Below are 24,398 nucleotides of genomic sequence, written 5' to 3'. Positions count from 1 at the left end.
GCCCCCAACCTTTCCCAGCATCAGAGTCTTTTCCAGTGAGTCAACTCGTCGCATGAGGTGGTCAAAGTATTGCAGTTTCAGCTTTAGCATCAGTCCCTCCAATGAACATCCAGGATTGATCTCCTTTAGAATGGACTGGTTGGATCTCCTTGCAGTATAAGGGACTCTCAAGAGTCCTCTCCAACACCACAGTTCAAAAGCATCGATTCTTCGGCGATCAGCTTTCTTCACAGTCCAACTCTCACATCCATACATGACCACGGGAAAAACCATTGCCTTGACTAGACGGACTTTGGTTAGCAAAGTAATGTCTCTGCTTTTTAATATACTATCAAGGTTGGTCTTAACTTTCCTTCCAAGGAGCAAGCGTCTTTTAATTTCATGGCTGCAATCAGTATCTGCAGTGATTTTGGAGCCGAAAAAAATAAAGTCTGACACTGTTTCCGCTGTTTTTCCATCTATTTCCCATTAAGTGATGGGACCAGATGCCATGATCTTTGTTTTCTGAATGTTGAGCTTCAAGCCAACCTTTTCACTCTCCTCTTTCACTTTCATCAAGAGGCTTTTGAGTTCCTCTTCACTTTCTGCCATAAGGGTAGTGTCATCTGCATATCTGAGGTTATTGATATTTCTCCCAGCAATCTTGATTCCAGCTTGTGCTTCTTCCAGCCCAGAGTTCCTCATGATGTACTCTGCATATAAGTTAAATAAGCAAGGTGACAATATACAACCTTGACGTACACCTTTTCCTATTTGGAACCAGTCTGTTGTATCTATATATAATAATCATCAGTGACTTATTTTTCCTCCTAGTTTATATAAAGTATATTTGTTGTTTAATGGCATTGTACTAACATTAATTTATTAATTTTTATAATTGTACAATGATTATATAAGATGTTAACATTATGGGAATCTAGGTGAAGGGAATTTGTACCATTTTTGCAGCATTTCAGTAAACCTAAATCTGTTTCAAAACAGAACGCTAAATAAAGCATCAGTTCAGTTCAGTTCAGTCGCTCAGTCGTGCGACACCATGAATCACAGCACGCCAGGCCTCCCTGTTCATCACCAACTCCCGGAGTTCACTCAAATTCATGTCCATCAAGTCAGTGATGCCATCCAGCCATCTCATTCTCTGTCGTCCCTGTCTCCTCCCGCCCCAATCACTCCCAGCATCAGAGTCTTTTCCAGTGAGTCAACTCGTCGCATGAGGTGGCCAAAGTACTGGAGTTTCAACTTTAGCATCAGTCCTTCCAATGAACACCCAGGATTGATCTCCTTTAGAATGGACTGGTTGGATCTCCTTGCAGTCCAAGGGACTCTCAAGAGTCTTCTCCAGCACCACAGTTCAAAATCATCAATTCTTCGGCCATCAGCTTTCTTCACAGTCCAACTCTCACATCCATACATGACCACGGGAAAAACCATAGCCTTGACTAGATGGACCTTTATTGGCAAAGTAATGTCTCTGCTTTTTAATATGCTATCTAGGTTGTTCATAACTTTCCTTCCAAGGAGTAAGCGTCTTTTAATTTCCTGGCTGCAATCAGCATCTGCAGTGATTTTGGAGCCCAAAAAAATAATTATCATGAAAACATATAGTATATGATTTTGAAATACATTTAATAGGGGTTTCCCTGGTGTCTCAGCTAACAAAGAATCTACCTGCAATGCGGGAAACCTGGATTCGATCCCTGGGTTGGGAAGATCCCCTAGAGAAAGAAATGGCAACCCATTCCAGTATTCTTGCCTGGAGAATCCCATGGACAGAGGAGCCTGGTGAGCTACAGTCCATGGAGTGTCAAAGAGTCATTCAGGACAGAGAGACTAACATCGGGAATTAAGATCCCACAAGCTGTGAGATTCAGGGAGGCTGGGGTGGGGAAGGACATATAATAAAAAGTGACAAAATTTCAGATGCAACCAGAAAATAGAAATAAGATGCACTTACATAATGTTTGATTTTTAAAAATAGGAATGGCATTAAACATTTCTCCTAAACTACACTAGTCATACAGGAATTTTTCTCACTTTTTCAGTTATTGCTGCCTTACAATTCTGTTATCTCTTCTTTGGAAATATGAGAGAAATACTGAAATCTCAGTACTCATCTTGCAGGTTTCTTAAATCAGTTCCCCCATATCTTTGTTCTTTTGGAATGACTCTTCAGCTTATTATTTCAGTTTGGCTCTTCACCAGCGCCGATTTACTGTTCAGACCATTTTTAAATTTTTTAAAATCATCTTTAACTCCTTCTTTTTCATCTAAGTTAGATGCCATTTCTCTCATAGTCCTCGGGATATTCAATATAAGTACTTAATTTAAAAATAAGTGAGAACAATGCCTGATACCACACCCAGTATGCAATAAATAAACAGTAATAAAATTGTTTCCAAGAGCCTCCTTTGTTTATTCTAATAACTACCTGCTTGAGTGTTGGTTCTTTTGTTTGTTGATTGGTATCATCCTTCATGGTTGTTGGTATTCCTTGGGTATTTGATGGTTCTTGATTTTGTTCTCATCTTGGTATTCCTTGTGCTCTGTGCCTGAGATTGTTTCTGTTTATCACAGTTTGCTCTGATGATTGTAAGGAAGGGGTAAAATGCAGTCTTGGACAGTGTATATCAGTGACTGATATTGTGAATGTGAAATGAGGCTTATTCTCTGGACACAGCCACCTGAGGTACACTGCCTGATTTATCTGCCCTAAGTTTCTGGAGTCACTGTGACAGTCTAGGGGAAAATACCATTTCAAGATAACCTTAGCTTTGAAAATGAACTGAGAAGCCAACCCAACCAAAGGTTTCAAATTCTGTTCCCCAGTTACCCATTATGGTTGCTCCAGGATATTGCTCTACAATTCCCCCACACCACCCCTCAACTCCTTACATCCTTTGGCTCTGAGACTGAAGTCTGACTCTACCTCTGCCATTCTGACCCCTTCTGAACTCTGACTTTTGGGGAATCCCCTAAATTCCAATTCTGCTTATTAAATCTTAGGTCATGCTTTTTTTTTTTCAAACAACTCTGCCTTGGTTACCTTGCAAACTCAGGCTCATGCTTCAAGACTCAAAACTCTTTTTTCCTCTTTGAATCATACTTCTTTAACTGTATTTCTCTTCTTACTTACAGAGCCCCTTGTATACACCTTTAATGTCATTTACAAATGTCTGTGTCCTCTCCCACAACTCTCTGAATAACAACTGAAAGATACTCTCTCCAGAGGTCCACTAGTAATCCTAGGACCAGATTATTTTTCTTAGATGGTCTTGCTGAGAGGTAACTTACACTTTGTAGGTTTAAAAAAAAATAATGAAAATTCTTATCACTAAAATTTTGAGTTTATGGTACTGTGGGGCAAGAATGAAAAAAGGTTTAACTTATCCTATTATGACAAAAATGATTAGGATGAACAATCCTAGGAAGAACAATTAGGATGGAGATGACTTTTTCTATCTTAGAGAACAGATTTTTAACACTTTAGAAAGATTCATTTCTAGACAAGTTTATCCTAACCCTGTATTATTCTTATGTATTCACTGGGAGTAGTAGATGGAAACACTATGGGGTTTGTAGTCAGGCAGATGTGATTTGCAATGCAACTTGAACACTCTGAGCCTGCAGAAGGTAGCCTTCTAAAATGGCTCGAGGTGATCTCTGCCTCCTGGTATTCATGCCTTTGTGTAATGCTCTCTCTTTTTGAATGTCGGCAGAATCTAGTAACTTTTTTTTTAATAATCAACAAAAATTTGTATTTCACAATTCTTCTGGAGGCTGGAAAGTACAAGATCAAGGTACTAGCAGATTCGGTAGCTCATGAAAGCCTGTATCCTGGTTCACTAGTGACTTGTTTTAATGAATACAAGAAAAGTGGTAGAATAACACTTCCAAAATTAGGTTATAAAAGTCTGTGACTGCTGTGCTACTGGCAATCTCTCACTTGCTCATTTTGATGATGCCAGCTGGCATGTTGTAAGCAGCCAGAGAGGTCCATGTGCCATGGTATTGAGGGCAGCCTCCCACTCAGTCCAGCAGCCTGTTGAAAACTGAATCCAACCAACAGGAATGAGCCTTGGAGTGGATCCTTACCCAGTGGAGCCTTGAAATGACTGTAGCCCTGGCCAACTATCTTCTTTGCAGCTGTGGGAGACCCTGAAGCAGTCTGAACCTAAAACTGCACTTGGATCTACAGAAACTGTGAGGAAATAAAAGTTTTTTAAGGTCAATAAATTACTGTATTACTCAACGGATAACTAGTACTGATGGCATACCTCACAGAAATATCATAATTAAAAATGAGTAAAAAGCATTTATTTTATATATATGTCTGTATGTGTATGTAATTAGGGATCTCTACCAGACAATGTTTTATTATAAAATTGTTGGTATTGCAATAATGGTTTTTAAGTAATGCTATAGAATTTTACAGTAACTTTACATACATATCTTGTTTGACTCTCAGAGCAGAGCTGTAAGTAACAGTGCGATATAATAATACATGAAGTCTTAGTCCTGGGTTTCTTAAGAGTTTTCTGATAGGAGAGCCTTTTGTCTTTCAGTAGTTTCTGATAGGAGAGCCTTTTGTCTTTCAGTAGAAGTCTCTTTTGAGCACTAAAGTTTATGCTAATGAAGTGACCCAGGGTGGGGTCCCTAGATAACCTCAGGATGGGGCACTAACCTGTGGGAAGGGGAAAGTAGGGGAGGCTACAGATTAAGCTCTGTAGAAACCCTTGAACAACAAGAGCTGAGCTTCTGTGTTGGTGAGCACAGAGAACTTGGAAACTCCACACTCTTTCCCTCCTTCCTACATACTTTACCCTACTTCTGAATTAGAGCTTTTTATAACAAACCAGTAAATACAAGTAAACGTTTCTGAGTTCTGTCAGCCACTCTAGCAAACTGAAGAGGGGGTCATGGGGACATTTGATTTAACCTATACTTGCTACTGGTGCCTGAAGAGGGAAGGTGGGGAGTCTTGTTGGGCTGAGACTTTAACCTGTGGGATCTGACACTATCTCCAGGTAAACAGTGTCAGAACTGAATTAAATTAAAAGCATTTGACTGTGTGGATCACAATAAACTGTGGAAAATTCTGAAAGAGATGGGAATACCAGACGACCTGACCTGCCTCTTGAGAAACCTGTATGCAGGTCAGGAAGCAACAGTTAGAACTGGACATGGAACAACAGACTGGTTCCAAATAGGAAAAGGAGTACGTCAAGACTGTATATCGTCACCCTGCTTATTTAACTTATATGCAGAGTACATCATGAGGAACGCAGGGCTGGATGAAACACAAGCTGGAATCAAGATTGGGGAGAAATAGCAATAACCTCAGATATGCAGATGACACCACGCTTACGGCAGAAAGCGAAGAAGAACTAAAGATCTTCTTGATGAAAGTGAAAGAGGAGAGTGAAAAAGTTGGCTTAAAGCTCAATATTCAGAAAACTAAGATCATGGCATCTGGTCCCACCACTTCATGGGAAATAGATGCGGAAACAGTGTCAAGACTTTATTTTTTGGGGCTCCAAAAGAGAGTTGGACTGTGAAGAAAGCTGATCGCCGAAGAATTGATGCTTTTGAACTGTGGTGTTGGAGAAGACTCTTGAGAGTCCCTTGGACTGCAAGGAGATCCAACCAGTCCATTCTAAAGGAGATCGATCCTGGGTGTTCATTGGAAGGACTGATGCTAAAGCTGAAACTTTGGCCACCTCATGCGACGAGTTGACTCACTGGAAAAGACTCTGATGCTGGGAGGGATTGCAGGCAGGAGGAGAAGGGGACAACAGAGAATGAGATGGCTGGATGGCATCACCGACTCGATGGACATGAGTTTGAGTGAACTCCGGGAGCTGGTGATAGACAGGGAGGCCTGGCGTGCTGTGATTCATGGGGTCGCAAAGAGTCGGACACGACTGAGTGACTGAACTGAACTGTAGGACACCTCAGACAGTGTCTGCTGAGAACTGGAAAACTGCTTGGTGGTGTTTGTAAAAAACATACTGGAAAAATGGAGACTAAAATATTATTCCTCTTTTACAGAAGAAGAAACTGAGGGTCAAGAGAATTTAAGTGACTTGTCCAAGGTTCTGCAACTTTAAAGTGTCAGAGTGGAGATTCAAACCTTGACTTTCCCCATCTCTACCATATTGACATTTAACACTTATATAACTACTAGGTGTCAGACATATTTGAGGCTCTGAAAATAAAGGCAGATAAGAAAAACAAGGTCTCTGCCCCCATGGAGCTTACGTTCACTTTTATACAATTGGAAATGAGAATATAAAGGTTTCATTTTAATCTTTTTGAGTAATGTGTTTTTAGTATTTTATTACTTGGAAATGTGTTTACTTTATCATCAACTTCATTCTGATGTGAGTGAATTTCACTGGCAGTGATATACAAAGCCAAAGCATATTTGCGTTTCAGTATTTGACTAAGTACTAGATAAATGCTCCATACACACCAAACAATTCAATAATTCATAACAGAGTTTGTTTCTTGAACTTCAGGGCTTTGTTTCAAAATCCTATTCATTTCTCATGTTTTAGCATAAAGCTTAATTGAAGGAAGTCTGCTTTTTTCCTTGAATACTAAATAAAGCAAAAATAGAATAGGTAGTTTATTTCTGCTGCACAATTTAAGAAATGCTAGACTTCTCTGATGTTTCAGGAATACTGAGACTATCCTCATTGGTAATCAATGTATTGTGAAATCAGTAAGAATCACAACTTCAAGCCCATAACAGACTAGAGCTCTATATTGTATCTGACTATTCACTGAAACCTGACAGTAGTCTGTTTTCTAGAACAAGTACACAGTTTGACTATCAGAAAGTTTTTTTCCAAAGCCTTCCTGAAAGGGATGTTATGTTGGCTTAGTTCTGATGACAGCTGTCTGGTTGATTCATGGTGCTTTGATAGAAAAAAGCTGGGAGGAGGATGTGAAAAGTGAATTGCTGTTAAGGTGAATGTATTCTAGAGTGATTCTCATTACTGCCTCTTGAAGTAGGTGCTTGGTTGAGGAAAAAAATGGTGTATGAATATTGCTGAGTGAATCTGGGAGCCTTTTAAAGACTCCAGAAGTATCTGATGATTGACAATATACTTCTTAATACAAGTCATAAGAGATGATGTTTAATCTTTTCATTTATACATGTAGAAGAGTAAATATAACTTATTTTGAAGGCTCTTCTCTAAACCCAAAGTACTTCGTGTTGGGCATTTAATTCTTCCATAGCTGTAAATGGTATATAACCTACTTCAGAATTGCCTAAGACCTATGAAATGCTCTAGAAATGAACATCCAGAGTGATTTTTAAAATATTGTCTTAGTAGCATGGAGAAAAGTGTTGGACTAAAATCTTACTGTTTTCCCAAGCCAACTCCACTGCTATATCATTCAGACCAGAGTTTCCTTTATTTTGGGCAGAGAGGTAGGGGCTGCTTCTTTACATGAAGTCTTGAAATCATTAAAAATTAAGTTAAAAAATAGTTACAACAGTGAAATTCTTAAGGATAAGTCCCTTTTGCTTCTCTACCCTCTAAGAATTCTGAATCTTCTTGCTGAAGGACAGGGGAAGGGCAGTTAAGTGTTATGACAACAAAAAGGACAATATTTAGCAGCCAACTTGAGTTAGTAGATGAGGTTTGGAGACTCAACATTCATCCCTTCACTCAACAAAAACATACTGAAAGCGGAATCTGGACAACTTTTATACATCATAAACCTTTGATTAATGCACTATATTTCCTTATGAGAAAAAAATAATCAAGATAATCACCATTAAATTTTGCATGCTCCTAAATTTAGATAACTGTCCAGTTTGTGCCACAAAAGAGTGCCATAAGGAGTCCAGCATGGCACTCTATGAGATGAAAAAAGCCCAATATATGTTCCTTTAAGAGTGGAGATGGAAACTCTTTCAATGAACATGTATATTTTCCAAAGTGGGGTCTCTATAAGGTTCTGGGTGTCCTCACAAGTATATGAAGTTCTCAGTCTCATCCAAACTTTGAGCTCTTCAAAAGAAGTGGTGATAATGTTCAAATGGGTCTAAAATACCGCAGTTATAGCCCTCAATGCCCTCACACATTTACAAATACCCCTTGAAGATGGTAACCTAACCCCTATGCCCTTCTCCCCTTTGAGAACCACAATGCCTTCCCATTGTATTTGAAACAAAATCCAAACTCCTTACATTGGCCTTTGAAACCCTAAATGGGGCTTCCCTGGTGGCTCAGACAGTAGAGACTCCACCAGCAATGAGGGAGACCCGGGTTCAATCCCAGGGTCAGGAAGATCCCCTGGAAAAGGGAACAGCAACCAACTCCAGTATTCTTGCCTGGGAAATCCCATATATAGAGGAGACTGGAGGGCTAGTCCATGGAGTTGCAAAGAGACTACATGATTGAGTGACTAGCGCTTTACCTTCAGTTCAGTTCAGTCACTCAGTCGTGTCTGACTCTGCGACCCCATGAACCTCAGCCATTTTACCCTAAATAATTTGGTTTCTTCCTACCTCTGTGCCAATTTTTACCACCCTAACAGTGCTCTTTATTCCAGATGGTTAATCTTTCTATTCCTCAAACACACTAAGCTCTTTCACTATCAGGGTGTTTGCACCTGCCTGCTGTTGATCTGGATTATTCTTTCCCCAATCTCTGACTGGCTCCTTCTTAGCACTAAGGTTTTGGCTCAAATGTCACATTCTCAAAGAGACCATCTCAGATTAACTCAGTTAACATTCTCCTTCATTAATCTGTTTTATTTACCTGGTAGCACTTAACAGTTAAGTCTTTTCCACTAGAATGTAAATACTTTTGAGAGTAATGATATCTTTACTCCTTTTTGTTTCTTAGTGTTTCTGTGGATTCTGACTAAGTTTGATATTTCTTTCAGCATGTCTATGGACTTTTAGGAAGGTAGGCGTCAAATGTAAGCATTTATTTATTTTTAATAGGGGCATAACTGCTTTACAATGTTGTTGTTAGTTTCTGCTATACAATGTAGTCAGCTATATATATATATATACACACATATACACACACACACTTATACCCCTTCCCTCCTGAACCTCCCTCTCCCACCCTCAACTCACCCATCTAGGTCATCACAGAGCACTGAGCTGAGCCCACTGGACTATACCACAGGTTCCCATTAGCGATGTTTCACAAATGGTAGCATATTCACGTCAAACCTCTCTCCAAATTCATCCCACCCAATCCCTTACCCCTGGGTCCACACATCCGGTCTCTATGTTTGCATCTCTGTTCCTGCTCTGGGACTAGATTGATCTGTACCATTTTTCTAGATTCCACATATTTGCATTAATATATGACATTTGTTTTTCTCTTTCTGACTTCATTTTGTACAACAGACAAATATAGGCATTTAGATAACCACTTTAAACCTAAAGTCCCAGCTTGTTTGGGGAAAGGTTTATTTTGCTCAAAAGCATTTGTCAAGAAAGCCTTGTGAACTGTCATATATAACAGATTTTGCTTTGTCAACACATAACTTTTCTGAGAAGTTAAAACAATCTTATAGGGAACTTGCTGACAACTTTGAAAGAAAATTATTTCTGGATGATCATTTTCCCTGCAAAACATGTGACTTATTAAACCTTAAAAAGTTAAAAAAAAAATCCCATCACATTTATCTTCAGCAAATTAAAGGCAAACTGAAGATGTTTTCAAGTTTAATTTCTAATTTGAATTGTATACCAGATTCATTACTAGGCCAGCCTAAACTAATACATAAAATCCATTTATTACCAAGTTGTCCCATTAAGAGAAATGGCATTTGATAAAACTTCATAATGTCAATATACATGCTGATTTAGTTTCTGACCTATAAAATATTACCACTGGCAGAGTTTTGATTGATAGCACTATGGTAGATGGCCTAATAACCAGAGATGAGATTGCTTGAGTTTGGGATGGAACTCCAGCTTTACATTTTTTTCCCTTTAGACCACTATACTAATATAGTAGATTAATATAAGAGGATTTTGTCTATAGTAGTGGAAAACCCAATGTAAAGGGTCTTAAACAATAAAGAGTAACAAAAAAATTAAAGGCAGGAAAGTGATCAAGTTTGGTTCCATCAGGGTTCTGATTTCTCATTTTTTTGGCTGTGCCCTCCTCTACGTATTGGCTTTATCCTCATGCTGGTAGTTAGAGAGCTGCAGCAATTCCAGGCCTCCCAAGCACACAGGATATTTATCTCTTCCTTAAGAGTGAGGAAGCATCTTTTGTCAAAGCCCTTATAATACTGCTCTTGCCTTTCACTTGCTTGTAATGGGTCACAACCATTCCTGGACCAATTTGTGTGGCCAGAGTAATAGTATGCCTCAATAGGCTTAGAGGCAGGTTCCCTGAACAATTTTTGTAAGAGCAATGGCATTACATTCACCGATATTCTTCAAATGATGGATTACGACCTAAGAATGGATCAAGAAATTAATCTTTTGAATCCTCATCATTGAAAAAAATTAAATGTATTTGCAACTACATTGCACATATGAAGGATGAGTACTGTTTTATGACACTTTGGTGCTTACACATACTCACAACTAGATTATAATGTAAAATCTGTTTCCTATTGTGAATTGGGGTGAAGAAAACTATCTTAAAACAAGTCCATACCTAAAGCTGAAGTGGGGTCAGCTTTTATTTAAGCATATGGATTTAGTAGGGGAAAAGTAGATACCTGAAAGAAAAGGAAGAGTAAAATCTGGGAGAGAAAAAAAAGATGCTGGGGATTAGTCAATAAATTCCACTGCAACCTGCCTGATGCATAAGTTATTCCTTAAACTATATTAGATTCCAACATAGTCATAACCAAACATATTTTAGTTTTTCCAATGTTTTCTAAATTTCCCCTTCCAAAAACAAACATTTCATTCCTTTCATTTAGTAAGTATCCCACAATGGAGCAATTTATAAATTTCATCATTTGGTTGTTGAAAAACATTATAGTTTAAGATTCATTTAATAAGCTTGCTTTATGGGAATTCCTTGCTGGTCCAGTGGTTAGGACTTGATGCTTCCATTGCTGGGGGCACAGGCTTGATTCCTGTCAAGGAACTAAGATCCTGCAAGCCAAGTGTTTAGGCCAAAAAGAAAAAACCTTGTCTTAAACAACTAGGTCCTACTATCAAGCACAGGGAACTATATTCAATATCCCATGATAAACCATAATGGAAAAGAATGTGTATATATATATGTGTGTGTGTGGGGGGGTATAACTGAGTCACTTTGCTGTACAGCAGAAATTGATGCAACACTGTAAACCAACTACACTTCAATTAAAAAAAAAAGACTGGCTTCCAAGGGGGGTAAAAACTGTATTTCAAATAACTCAGCACATCTTTTCATCACTCTAATCTTTATTTAGGTTAAAATTTTTATCTTATTTGACGAGAACCTTAGAACTCATTCTAGTTTCATTTCGTAAGTAAAGCAACCAAAGCCAAGGGAAGATGAACTTAAGGCAGTTAATTAGTTGCAGAACACAAGTCTCTTGACAGCTGCTTCAGAATTCTTTCCATTGCACTAATTAACGGTGCAGTTATACTAACTTTAAAAAATTAAATAACATATGTAAGTTCCAGAGGCATCTAGATTTACACAGCTATGGATTCTTTCAGGAGTTGTATGAGTTTATTTTGGAGAATAAAAAATTGCACTTTTAAGGAAATAGGGGAGCTTATTAAAGAAATGCTGCTCTGGGGAGTCAAAAGATATTTGTACTCCCATGTTCACAATAGTATTATTCATAGCAGCCAAAGACAGATGTAACCCAAATGTCCACTGATGGATGAATGGATAAAGAAAATGTACACACACACATGGAATACTACTCAGCCTTAAAAAGAGGAAATTTTGACACATGCTACAACACAGAAGACATTATAAGCAGAATGAAATTAAACAGACTTAAAAGGACAAATACTGTATGATTCCACTATGAGGTCCCAAGATTAGCCAAATTCAGAGACAGAAAGTAAGAATGATGAATGCTAGGGACTAGAGGAGGGGAATTGTGGGGAATTGGTATTTAATGGGGACAGTTTCAGTATGGGAAGATGAAAAAGTTCTGGAGATGGATGATGGTGATGGTTGCACAACACTGTCAATGTCCTTAATGTCACTGAATCGTATACTTCAGTTCAGTTCAGTCGCTCAGTCGTGTCCGACTCTTTGCGACCCCATGAATCACAGCACGCCAGGCCTCCCTGTCCATCACCAACTCCCGGAGTTCACTCAAACTCATGTCCACAGAGTCGGTGATGCCATCCAGCCATCTCATTCTCTGTCGTCCCCTTCTCCTCCCGCCCCCAACCTTTCCTAGCATCAGACTCTTTTCCAATGAGTCAACTCGTCGCATGCCCAAAGTATTGCAGTTTCAGCTTTAGCATCAGTCCTTCCAATGAACACCCAGGATTGATCTCCTTTAGAATGGATTGGTTGAATCGTATACTTAAAAGTGCTTAAAATGGTTAAATTTTGTGTAATGTATATTTTCCTGCAAAAAAAGGAACCCTGTATAGAGTAAAAAAAAAAAAACAAAAAGTTACTGCCTGATTTAAGTGAGACAAGGATTTTAAAGCTAATTTTCATAATGTTATATAGTATGAATTACATTTCATCTTAATATTTGTACCTTTCAAGTTAGGGAATTCAATTCACTGAGCACTTACAGTATGATTAGAAATTTTCTAAACTCTACGAATGATCCAAAAGAACTCTAAGCTACAAGAGATTACAGTTTGTGTATTTATACAGTATATGTGTGGTACTCAGGTGGCTCAGTGGCAAAGAAACCACCTGCCAATTCAGGAGACAAGGGTTCGATCCTTGGGTCGGGAAGAAACCCTAGTGAAGGAAATGGCAACTTACTGTAGTATTCTTGCCTGGGAAATCCCATGGACAAAGAAGCCTGGTGGGCTACAGTCCATGGAGTTTGCTGCAAGAGAGGCCAACACAACTTAACAACTGAACAACAACATGGTACTAGGGCAAGACTGACATAGGAAATGATCCTCATTAAGAAATTCGGGCAGGTGGAAGGGCGGTAGGGAGGGAAGGACTGGGAGTTTGGGATTAGCAGACACAAACCATTATGTATAGGATGAATAAACAAACAATAAGGTCCTATTGTATAGCACAGGGAACTATATTCAATACCCTGTGATAAATCATACTGAAAAAGAATATGAAAAAGATATATATATAACTGATTCACTTTGCTGTATAGCAGAAATCAACGCAACACTGTAAATCAACTAAACTTTAATAACACTTTTAAAAAAGACAAAAAAAAAAAGAAATCAAGGCAATTTCAATTACAGTTGACCTTTGAACAACATGGGGTGCCAACCCTTTACAAAGTTTAAAATCTGCATATAATTTAGTCAGCCCTCTCTAGCCACAGATTTAACTAACCATGGATAATGTAAATACTCTATAATTTACTACTGAAAAAAATTTGGGTATAAGTGGACCCAAGCAGTTTAAACCTGTGTTGTTCAAGGGTCAGCTGTACTTAAATCATGTGAATTGAAAGTGGAATAATGTACATTTAATATTGTATTTTAACTATACCTCAATACAACAAAACAAAAAAGCCATAGAGATGAAGAGATCCCTGATAATATCATCTAAACAGATCCAGTCATCCCTGAGGCTACTACAAACACTGACCGGTAAGTAAACTTTCTTAAGTTGATTTGGCCTTTCTTGGGCTGGGTAGCGGTGGAAGGTGTGGGGGGAGATGGAACAGCCTCATGTGGGATCTAGTTCCCCAGCCAGGGATCAATCCTGTACTCCCTGCAGTGGAAGCATGGAGTCTTAATCACTGGACTGCCAAGGAAGTCCCTGATAAGTTTGATTTGGTTTCCTATAAATTACAATTGAGACACTTGTCTAATACAAAAAAACAATTATTGATATTTTAAGGAAAGTGTGGATCCAGTTAAATTAATTTCAGGAACTGGCAAAAAAAAAAAAAGTGGGAAAGCCCTCTTGCGTTGGACACATTATGGGAACTTCACTGTTTCGTGCATAGGCAGGAAGAGTAGCTGTCATTTGCGGGTGCCATGTTATTTAGGCCCTAAATATCTCTTGCAATATTAAAGAGAATGCCATCCATTTGTTCCTATGGTTTTCTCTTTTGTGTGAAGGGGTTTGCCTTCTAGGCTTCTCTCTAGTTCCAAAGAGTTTCTAGCATTGAGAATCTAACAGAATATTGGCAGATGGGCAAACAAAGGGCATTGGAGGTACAAAAGAAAGGGAATCTCAGTGCCCAAGACTTAACTTTGTCTACTTTGGTTGTATTTAAGGAAGGCTGATTCTGAAGGAGGCAGAGTTTAAACATAAAGGAAAAGAATCTTCTCTTTTGGGATTCAGTCACGGAAATTCAGTAGGTTAGAATAATACAGAAGTTGCTGTCTCAAACAAGACTTGGCTATCATTCAACAGGTACTAGACTCACCTTTATGTAGAAAAATTTATTCTCACTAGCTGTACACAGTACCCACAGATTAGTCCTGATAGGTTATAGAGCAGGTAAAGAGTTGACATCAAGAACCGAGTTGGGTAGTGTTGGCATTAAACAGATCTTACAGCAGTTAGCAGGGTCTCAAGTCAACAGACTTGGGCTTAAATGCAGAAAAGGAGACTCTCAGAGGAAGTGGTTAGGGATAAAGGATTAAAAAGTGAGAGGCCTTGTATCTCAATAGGCTGACATCCTGGCCAGGTAACTTAAGCAGAGGCTTGGGTTCAGAAATCACACAGGGAGTCAGGTTCTTCTACTTGAGGAACCAGCCATATGGACATATGAAAGCATCGTACATATTTCTTAAAACAGGGTACATTTAATCCTGAGATTAGTACTGCATGTGTGAGCAGTTAGGATGAATTTTTAGAGAATTAATTTTACTTAATAGCAATTTAATCCCTATGCTACATATTTTTATATTAAAACAAGCGGTCATACTTTGATGTAGATGGCTATTTTGGGTGAATTTAGAGAAGAAAACATAACAGATTTCAAAGAAAGGTACACATTTTAGTAGGGAGCTTTTAGCCAGGATCCCAAGTCATTGTCTGATGCTCTCAGAAACGTCTGAAATGCAATGATGGCTAAAGTCCTGCCAGAAAAGACCATTTAAATTAAGTTCTGCTACTTATTGTATGACCCTAGGTGAATTAAAAAAATTACCTAATCCCACAGGATTGTCATAAAGATGACTGATAACATAAAATCACCTAATTGGGTGACTGAAAGGTAAATAAGTGCTTAATGATGTGACAAAGGAGAAAAGAACCTGGGCTAAAAATACTCAATCTTGCTGCCTCAGATTAGGTCAGGTCCTACAGCCTGGAGTGCTGTTGCGTCTTCACAGAGAATAAAAACTTAGACTGGAAGAGTCAGTGTAGAGTGAAGTTTGACTGGGACATGGTTGAATATGGCAAGAACTAATGTAAGTCACTTATCTGACTATCTACTGTTAGGAGATTTATATACATACTCATTTCATCTTACTAACTCTTCAGAGAAGGCATAATTAAAATTTTACAAATGAGATAATAGGTTCAGGAAGGCTCAGACTGAGCAAAGTTGGAAAGCTAGTTAGGGAATTTCCTGGTAGTCCAGCGGTTAGGAATCTGAGCTCTCACTGCTGCGGACCTGGGTTCAACCCCTGTTCAGAGAACTAAAATCCCGTTATCATGTTCTACCTTGAAAGGGGAGGTACTCCTTTTCCTCAAAATGGAAGATGAGTTTGAATAATTAAGATTAAATAAGTAATGGCTATCTGTAGCTATCTAGTAGCCTACTACAGGAATAACACAAAAATATTTAACACTGAGTTGCTGACCTGAAAATGCTTTTCATATTTTTCATATTTCATATCCCTCTGCTTCCCCTAGTATTCAGCTTGAATCAAAGCCCTGACATTCTCCAGTAACTTCTGCCTAATGGCCACACTAAATTCTACGTAACTGAAGAACTGAGCCAAGACCACAGAGAATAATATCAATACACAAGAACAAATATAACTACCATACCCTATTCCATTTTTCACTGGTTCACTTTCACCAACGTTTTTTCCTTTATTTAGCCTCTACTTTAGCAAGGTCTTCTACCAGATAATGGAGACACAGAGCTGGATAAGACCACATAACAGCTCAGTCCAGTAACACTGGGAATTATGAGAACACTAAGAGGTTCACAGTTGAGACATACACAAAAAATAGATAAAGAGAATGCAAATGCCGAAGATAAATTAAATCAATGGGTTGAAAAGCAAATAGGAGTTTTTCAGGAATCAAGGAGAAGGAATGGTTTTTGACAGCTGAAAGCATGAAAGAGTGATATGTTTAGGCAAGAAGGTCCCTGTGACTGGAGAGCTACAGGGTGGCATGGTTAGAAAGATTGGCAGTGATGAGATCCTGAAAAGAAATGTCATGCTAAGAAACTGTGAGTCAATATTTCCCATAGCCATCACCATGGAACCCTTTGAACCCTTCACAATGTGAAGAAGAATCACTAACAGTAGTACATGTTTAAATCTGTGATTCTTTACCTTTCTTAAAATCTAAAAAGTATAAAAAATTTGAATAATTTTATTTAAAACCCCAAGATACCATCAGTGAAGTAAATCATCTTTTATTTTCATCTTATATTTGGCTATCCAGAGGCATGCATAACCCTCCAGCTTTAATGAGAACAGTGTTTTTGTGTCTTTTTATCACATATTCGCTTAATATTAGGTGTAATGTTGCTAAGTCGGATCCGCATATGAGGTGCAGCATCAAGTCTTTTCCTGTATTTTGTTTTTGTGGCAGCATAATATGAAAAGCCTGTCTCACACAGGTGCATTGTAGCAAAAGGAAGAAGCACACGAACTGCACGCCGTGCAACACTCGGGTACTCCTGAATTAGGCTACTCCAAAAATCATTTAGTGAAAGTTCACTGAAATTTTGTTTCACTTGAGAATCACATGTTAAATCAATCAGGCTCTCATAGTCCCGTGCCAATAATGAGGCTGGTTTAACAGTTACTGTAAATGGATTTCTAACCCAAGCATGACTGTCATTTGTTACAGGAAAATATTTTAACAGAGTAGAACGCAAACCCCTTAGGTGCTGCACAATGGCACTGCAAATATCTTTATCAACTGTGGAATTAATTTCAGTCAAAAAGTCACTGAGTGTAGGGAAACAATCAAAGTTTTCTTCTTCGACAGATGAGGCCCAAAATTCCAATTTTCTTAACAATGATGACATTTTATCAAATACTGTAAAAACTGTCACATTTTTTCCTTGCATTGACAGATTAACTTCATTTAATTTAGTAAAAATATCTGCAAGATATGCAAGTCTTAGCAGCCAAGATGAATTCGTTAAACAGTCAGACAGTCGAAAAGCAGAATCCATGAAAACCAACAGTTCACGACGAAGCTCAAAAAGTCTCACAAGAACTTTACCTCGGGAAAGCCACCTTACCTCTGTATTTAGAAGAAGTGCTGTATGCTGGGCACCCATTTCTTCACATAAAATTTTTAGTAGTCTGGATTGATGTGGTCGAGCTTTAATATAATTGATGATTTGTACTGCCTGATCTAGCACATTTTTCAGAGACGTAGGCATTGTTTTAACTGCTAGTGCATGTCTATATAATAGGCAGTGACTACTGGTACTTTCGGGAGCCACATATTTTATCAAGGTGACAGCCTCAGCAATTTTCCCATCCATTGCCCTAGAAGCATCACTACAAACATCAACACATTTTTCCCATTCAATTTCATGTTTCTGCATAAAACCGTTGATGCAGTTGAAAATTTCTTCACCAGTGGCATTACTTTGCAAAGATTCACATAAGAGTAGGTCTTCCTCAATAGACTTATTAAACCTATAACGAACAAACACAAGCAGCACAGCAAGTCCTGAAACATCAGCTGATTCATCTAGTTGCAGTGAAAAGCCATCACAAATTTTCAGTCTACAAACAAGTTCCTCTTCAATGTCAGCAGCTAGATCCTTAATTCGACGAGCAACAGTACTGTTTGATAGCTGTACTGCATCTATTTTTTTACTATACTGTTCGTCAAACATCCGCATCACGACATCTTTTGCACAAGGCTTGATAAGCAATTCTCCAATAGTATGAGCCTCTCCACTCAGGGCTATATGGTAACTTACATTGTATGATGCTTCTGTAGCACTTTCATTATCTGTATTGACAATTTTAGGTGTTGGGGGTTTATTATTTTCAGGTGAATCAAGATGTTGCTTGAAAAAACTTATGTCTTTGTCTTTATATGCAGCATGTTTAGTTTCCAAATGTCTTCGAAGCTTACTAGGGGCCAAAGAGCTATTTGATAAAATTTTCTTACATAATACACACTGAGCATGAGGTGCATCTCTATTTCCAAAGTAAGTAAATCCAAAAGACAAATAACTTTCATCATATTTTCTTCTTTTTGGTTTCTTACTAAAAGTAGTTATTTTGTTGGAATTGGACATAAATTTGACCCTGGAAAGCTCACCTTCTGAATTTTTAGAAACTGAAGGCTGCAACTGCTCATCTTCACTTTGTAATATTCCAACCTTTTGATCATGTGACTCAGACACAATTTGATAACAAAAAGATTCTACTTCTTGTTTAAGACTTCCTTGTTTCAGCAACAGATCCATAGGCAATGAATTTGTGGAACAAAACATGGTTAATTTAGCATAAACATTGAGTATCACAAATGTGTTGACATTATAAGATAGGATACATAGAAGATGAGCAATCATCAAAGAGATGATATATAGCAACACATCAGTTAATTTGTAAACGCTGCCTATGCATCAATGCGCAGATGGAACATCACACGTTCGTGTATCAGGTGATCTCTCATTCGACTTCCTGGTGCTCTCGGGTATGGCACACCTTTTCTTAAAGGTAGATTATCACATAAAAATAAAAGCTATAGAAATGAGTTTAGTAGTCTTAAACTTACATTTTAAAATAAATTATAAAGAAAAAACTATTGTTAGCATTTAATTTTTTCTCACAACGCTCATTAACTTAGATAACATTAATACTCTATAAAACATAGTTTGGGAACAATTGGACCAAGAAATAATAAAGAGCTGATAAGTGTATTTTTACGGAAGCGATCTTGAGGTCCCATGGCAGGGCTGGCCAATTTTTCCCATAAAGTAGCATATGATAAATGTTTTTTACTTGATGGGCCATATGGTCTCTATTGCAATTACTCAACTCTGTAGTTGGAGAATGGCAGTAGCCATAGACAATATGTTAGAAGGACATAGCTGTGTTCCAATAAATCTCTATTTCCAAAAACAGGCAGCATGGGGCCATAATTCACCCACTGTATACCTTTTCACTGTATACAGTATCTTGGAATCTCTTAGCTTTCTGATGCCTACTGCCATTAGATACACTCATTGTTGACACTGATACACATCTTAAGGATTCTTTCAGGGCTCACAACTATTCTGATGAGCTACTTCAAAAACACACAAATAGTTCAAAGTTTTGCAAGATACAGAATTCTGTTATATCTAAATATTGTGTGTTAACACTGAAAAATAAACTGTAATCCAAAAATTAGGTACTATTTCTTTGGACTTAAAATTACATAAATATTTATATTATCCCAAATTAGAGTCATTGAAGTAATACATATATTTTACTAAGTACTCAGCATCCCATTATTCTTTAGGTGAAGGCTTAACAAGGACCTAAAGAAAACATAAACTCTCATTTTAACAAGTTTATTCCTTGTACAATACTTTTTAAAAAGCATCATAAAATGGAATGGTAATGCAAATTTTAGGACTTCTAAAGAATACTAGCTTTATAAGGTAAGGCATTCAAATTTAGTGTCTATCTAAATGTAGTTACTTTTGATTTAAACTTTATGATTTGGCTACAGAGTAACCTTTGGATTCTTACATCAGATCCTGAATCAAAAGGGTTTTCCTATTAACAGCTAGAGGGTAAGATACCTGAAATGAGGAGCACTCTCTTCTGCAATCACTCTCCACCTTGGAAGCTTGAAATGCAGACTCTTCAAAAAAATAAAATTAAGGGATAGGGTGGAAGGGGAGTAACCAAAAGCCTAGAATGAGAAAAATTAAAATCAGACATTGTAAAAATAGAACTAGCTACAAACCTCTAAGATGACCATTCTTTACATTTTAGAGCTGGGCAGTGCAAATGATTCTTCACTGAATGCAGATCTTAGACTGAAATTAGAAGATGTCTAAAATAATAAAAGTGCTAATATTTTATCCTATTTAATACTCTGGTAATTTCATTGTTATGAAGTGCTTCCCCATCCACTGACTTCACAGACATTAAACTCTCAGAAACTAAACCTAACTTTTTCAAGTATAGCCACAACTTAATATCTCTAAAACTAAGCATTTTAAGTAATCTAAAATGGAATTATACACGGAAAGGTTACAAGAACTATGCCTTTTTGTTATAACCACTCCTGTCTCAATAACCAAGATCCTTACGCTTACTAACATTCACTGAGTGATCATTGTTTACTATGTGCCAGTAACTGCTAAATTCCTCATAGATGAGCTCATTTAATCCTCAAAACGAACTTGAGAGTTAGGGACTATTATTAATAATCCTTTAAGGATGAACAAATGGGAGCTTAAGTCCCCTGTTAACACATCTGTGAAGAACTAAGAACAATACCCAGAAAGTTCGACTGCAGAGCCGCCTAGTCATTGCTTGTGTGTCCTCAAATACTCTTAATTTCACAACCACTAAAAATCTGGGACCAGGAGTTGGATGGTGCACAGAGAAATGAATGATCTATACAATGGGTTACTACTGCCAGAAAGTCGAGGGTCTCAAACTGGCAGCAGAATGCCGTACACCTTTATCATTGGCAGCAAAAGAGCAGACGGTTCTACCATAGTCCTGAATGGACCTTAGTTGCAGAGAACTTCGTGGAGTCAATGGGTGACCTAAAAGTTTACAATCCCTCTCCCTAGCTACTAGGGAAGGACACAACGGAGTGGTGCGCTTTCTTTTCAGGTGGGAGGGCCTAATCTCCACCTTTTCAGAGGTGCTCTCTTGAATCTCTCGAAGACAGAAACTGGACTCCCTAAAGAGTAAAGTATCTATTTGACTCCCTGAAAAGCAGCGGGGGGAACCCTCATCCTTTGTCTCTTCTGGCTAAACTGACAGGTAACACCATCCATTCACCTCCCCGCTCCGGTGGTTCTAGCTCTGAACAATACCCTTGGGGCAGGAGGGCTGGGGAGGAGTGCAGAATGTTCAAAAAGCTGAGGCAGGAAATGGGCACAGACACCCCATCGAGTACCTAAGCGCTTTTTAAAACGGTCACTTCGATGGGCTGCCCAGCCAGCTGTATCCCTCGGCTCCTCCTTGTCACAGGTGCGCGCTGCCAGCCACAGTTGGGGCTGGCTTCCTGTGGAGTCCACCCTCGCCTACGGAACTCCTCTCGCGTGCCCGGGCGGTCGCCTCAGCTAACAACCACAGGAAACCGTCTCAGAACCCGACACTCTCTTTCTCTTTCATCTCCATCAGCGATGAAGAGAATGGTCTCTGCTGCGGCTGGGCTGCAGAGCAGCGCCGCGGTCCCCAGCAGAGCCGGCGCCCGCCATTTTACAAAGCTCACGGCAGCGGCCATTTCAGAGCGCACCACTCAGCCGCCACGGCGGCTCTGGTCCTCACCTTCACCGAGGCCTGAACGGGGTCAAGAGCCAGTCGTCGCGGACTGGAAGGGGGAGGGGGAGGGAGGAAGGGAGAAAATGAAAAACAAAACAGAGGGAAGAAGGATTCGGGGGGCCGGGCGATGCTCTCAGCTCAGGGATATCGCCTATGCCACCTCCATAGACATCCGATTCGCGGCTGGCGCGGTCGCTTGTCTGAAGATAAATTTAGCACGCTAGGGCACCCCCACGTACAGTCTCCATGAGCGACTTTGCCGCCGCCCAATCAGCGCCAGAATGGCTCCCCGCAACCTATCCGCGCTGAGCAGTGGGGCGGGACCAATGGAAAGGACCAAGCTCGGTTGAGGAGCGGGCCAGCAGCCGCCGCCGCTATCGCTCCGGACTGGGGCGTTCGCTTGAGGCTGAGCTAAAACCCGACGAGAAGCGACAGTTTTCAAATTTCCCTGGGTTCGAGCAGCCCGGGCGTTTGTTTACAATGCAGAGTCCTGGATCCTGCGAGATAGCATTTGTGATCCTGTAGCACTGGATTGTCTTCGAGAAGCTTGCGTGCCCTTATGCAGTAGGGCTCAGCCCCGGTGTTGATTTGAGTGCATTTGCAGAGCCTCGGCTGCTGGTCCTTTCTCGCGCTCTTTGTTCCCGGAGCCGCACCCCAGGCCCAGGTTGCGCAACCGCCTCCTCTTTTCCTTGTTTTCCCACTGGAATCCGGGCAGAAAACGCCCTCTCTCTTCCCCGCCCCTCCCAGAAGCTGGCGTGTCGGGGGCCCCTAGTGGGCCGAGCTGAGAGCTGAGCGTCGTGTCCCCGGGGCGTGCTCTCTCCAGAGCTCCCTGGTGACCCCAGATGGGGTCGGGAGCCACGTGTAGGAATATGTAGGGATGGCGGCGTCTCAGCAGTGTCAATGGGAAAGAGTCCGCTTGCTGTGTCTTTGCACCCTCCTCTAGTGGCTCCCTCCCCGAGGAACGCCCAGCGCTCTAGAACACTGTTTGACAGCTGCTACTTAGGGTGTTTTAAGCTTAGTTCTCCTATCCCCTCCCGCTGTTTTTAAAAACAACACAGCAAAAGGCTTCGAGCCGTGTATTCAGTTCCATTTTGTGTGAGATCCGTCGTGGAAGGAGACGTGCACCCTGTTTTTCCAAATTGGCATCTTTAAATATGCACACTTCTTGGAAGGAATTTGTTGAAGTACGGGTAGCATTAAACAGTGAGTCCAGTTGTTTGCAATATTTTAGATTTTCAAGGCCCCATAGAAATAGCCAAGTCAAGAAAGTTGAATCTTGTTTTCAGGCGCTGCGCCAATGATAGAAAATTCCTGACTTGTGGTCAAAAGCAAGGGCAGCTTTTGTTTTTCCTAAATTTGCTCTTCTTGGACATATGAATAAATTTCTTCGGCATTGAATCTAACCTCTTATTTAACAGAATCTTTGGGAGGACTGAACTAGATGATTTCATAAGACTGATAATAGGTGTCAACATTTGGTTCTTAATGTTTAATTTACAGTCATTTCAACATCTTCAGAACTTGGCCCCATGGTAGACTATCCGTATGTCTTCATTATTATTTTAAAATTATTCCTGTTAAATTGGTTTCATTTGAGCTTTTGAACCACCAAGGGGGAAATCACTTTGCTGAAGGGGCGAAATTTTACTTGAAGAGCAAAGATCATATTGTAACTGAAGGAATTGTCTAGCTCTTAACAATATTGGAAAAATATCCCACATTTTCATAAGTTTTCTATTTCAGAAGGGCCTTTTACAAATATGCTCCCAATTTAATCTTCACACATCTGGTTTACATTTTCATGGAATGAAATAATTCAAAACATTCAGCTGATAACAAATTCAACTGAAGTAACGTCTTGAATTTAACCTTAGTCCTAAAATCTGCAGTCTAATCAGTAAGGGGCTTGAAGCATAAGAACTTTTTCTGTAGTTGCTTGGTCAATAGATTATTATAGAGTGTTGGTTGCTGAGACAGATAAAATATACAGGCAATATGTACTCTGACCAATAGTGGTAATGGGTAGCATTTACTGAATACACAGTATGGGCAGGGGCTGTTCTACCTACACATTTTCTAAAGTATTAGCTCATTTACTATTTACAACCCTATCAGATGTTGTTTAGTCACTAAATCGTGCCCGACTCTTTGAGACCCCAGGAACTGCAGCATATCAGGCTTCCCTGTCCTTCACTGTCTTCATGGAGCTTGCCCAAACTCATGTCCATGGGGTCAGTGATGTCATCCTCTCATCTCATCCTCTGTCCCCCCTTTTCCTCCTGCCCTCAGTCTTTCCCAGCGTCAGGATCTTTTCCTATCAGTTAGTTCTTCAGATCAGTTGGTCAAAGGATTGGAGCTTCAGCTTCAGCACCAGTCCTTCCAATGAGTATTCATGGTTGATTTCCTTTAGGATCGAATGGTTTGATCTCCTTGCAGTCCACGGGACTCTCAAGAGTCTTCTCCAGCACCGCAATTCAAGAGCATCAATTCTTTGGTGCTCAATCTTCTTTATGGTCCAACTCTCACAACTGTACATGACTACAGGAAAAACTATAGCTTTGACTATACAGACTTTTGTTGAGAAAGTGATGTCTCTGCTTTTTAATATGCTGTCTAGGTTTGCCATAGTTTTTTCTTCCAGGGGGCAAGC

The 24,398-nt window shown here is 39.5% G+C and overlaps 1 non-coding gene across 2 annotated transcripts; it reads right to left on the bottom strand.

The window, feature by feature from the left end:
• Positions 1-34: 34 nt before the first annotated feature.
• Positions 35-22,664, bottom strand: LOC129554510 (uncharacterized). 2 transcript variants are annotated; one of them, XR_016038993.1, is made up of 3 exons: positions 21,755-22,629; positions 12,912-20,153; positions 35-12,554 (listed from the first exon to the last, which is right to left on the bottom strand). It is a non-coding gene; the product is annotated as an uncharacterized LOC129554510 (transcript). The 2 variants fall into 2 exon arrangements; XR_016038992.1 differs by lacking the exon at positions 35-12,554 and having other exon boundaries at positions 16,668-20,153; positions 21,755-22,664.
• Positions 22,665-24,398: the final 1,734 nt, after the last annotated feature.

This window comes from Moschus berezovskii, chromosome 14, assembly GCF_049115385.1.
Source record: "Moschus berezovskii isolate FMDL1 chromosome 14, NW_MosBer_1.0, whole genome shotgun sequence".
NCBI lineage: Eukaryota > Metazoa > Chordata > Mammalia > Artiodactyla > Moschidae > Moschus > Moschus berezovskii.
The sequence above is the reverse complement of the archived record's forward strand: the minus strand, read 5'-3'. Positions and strand labels throughout refer to the sequence as shown.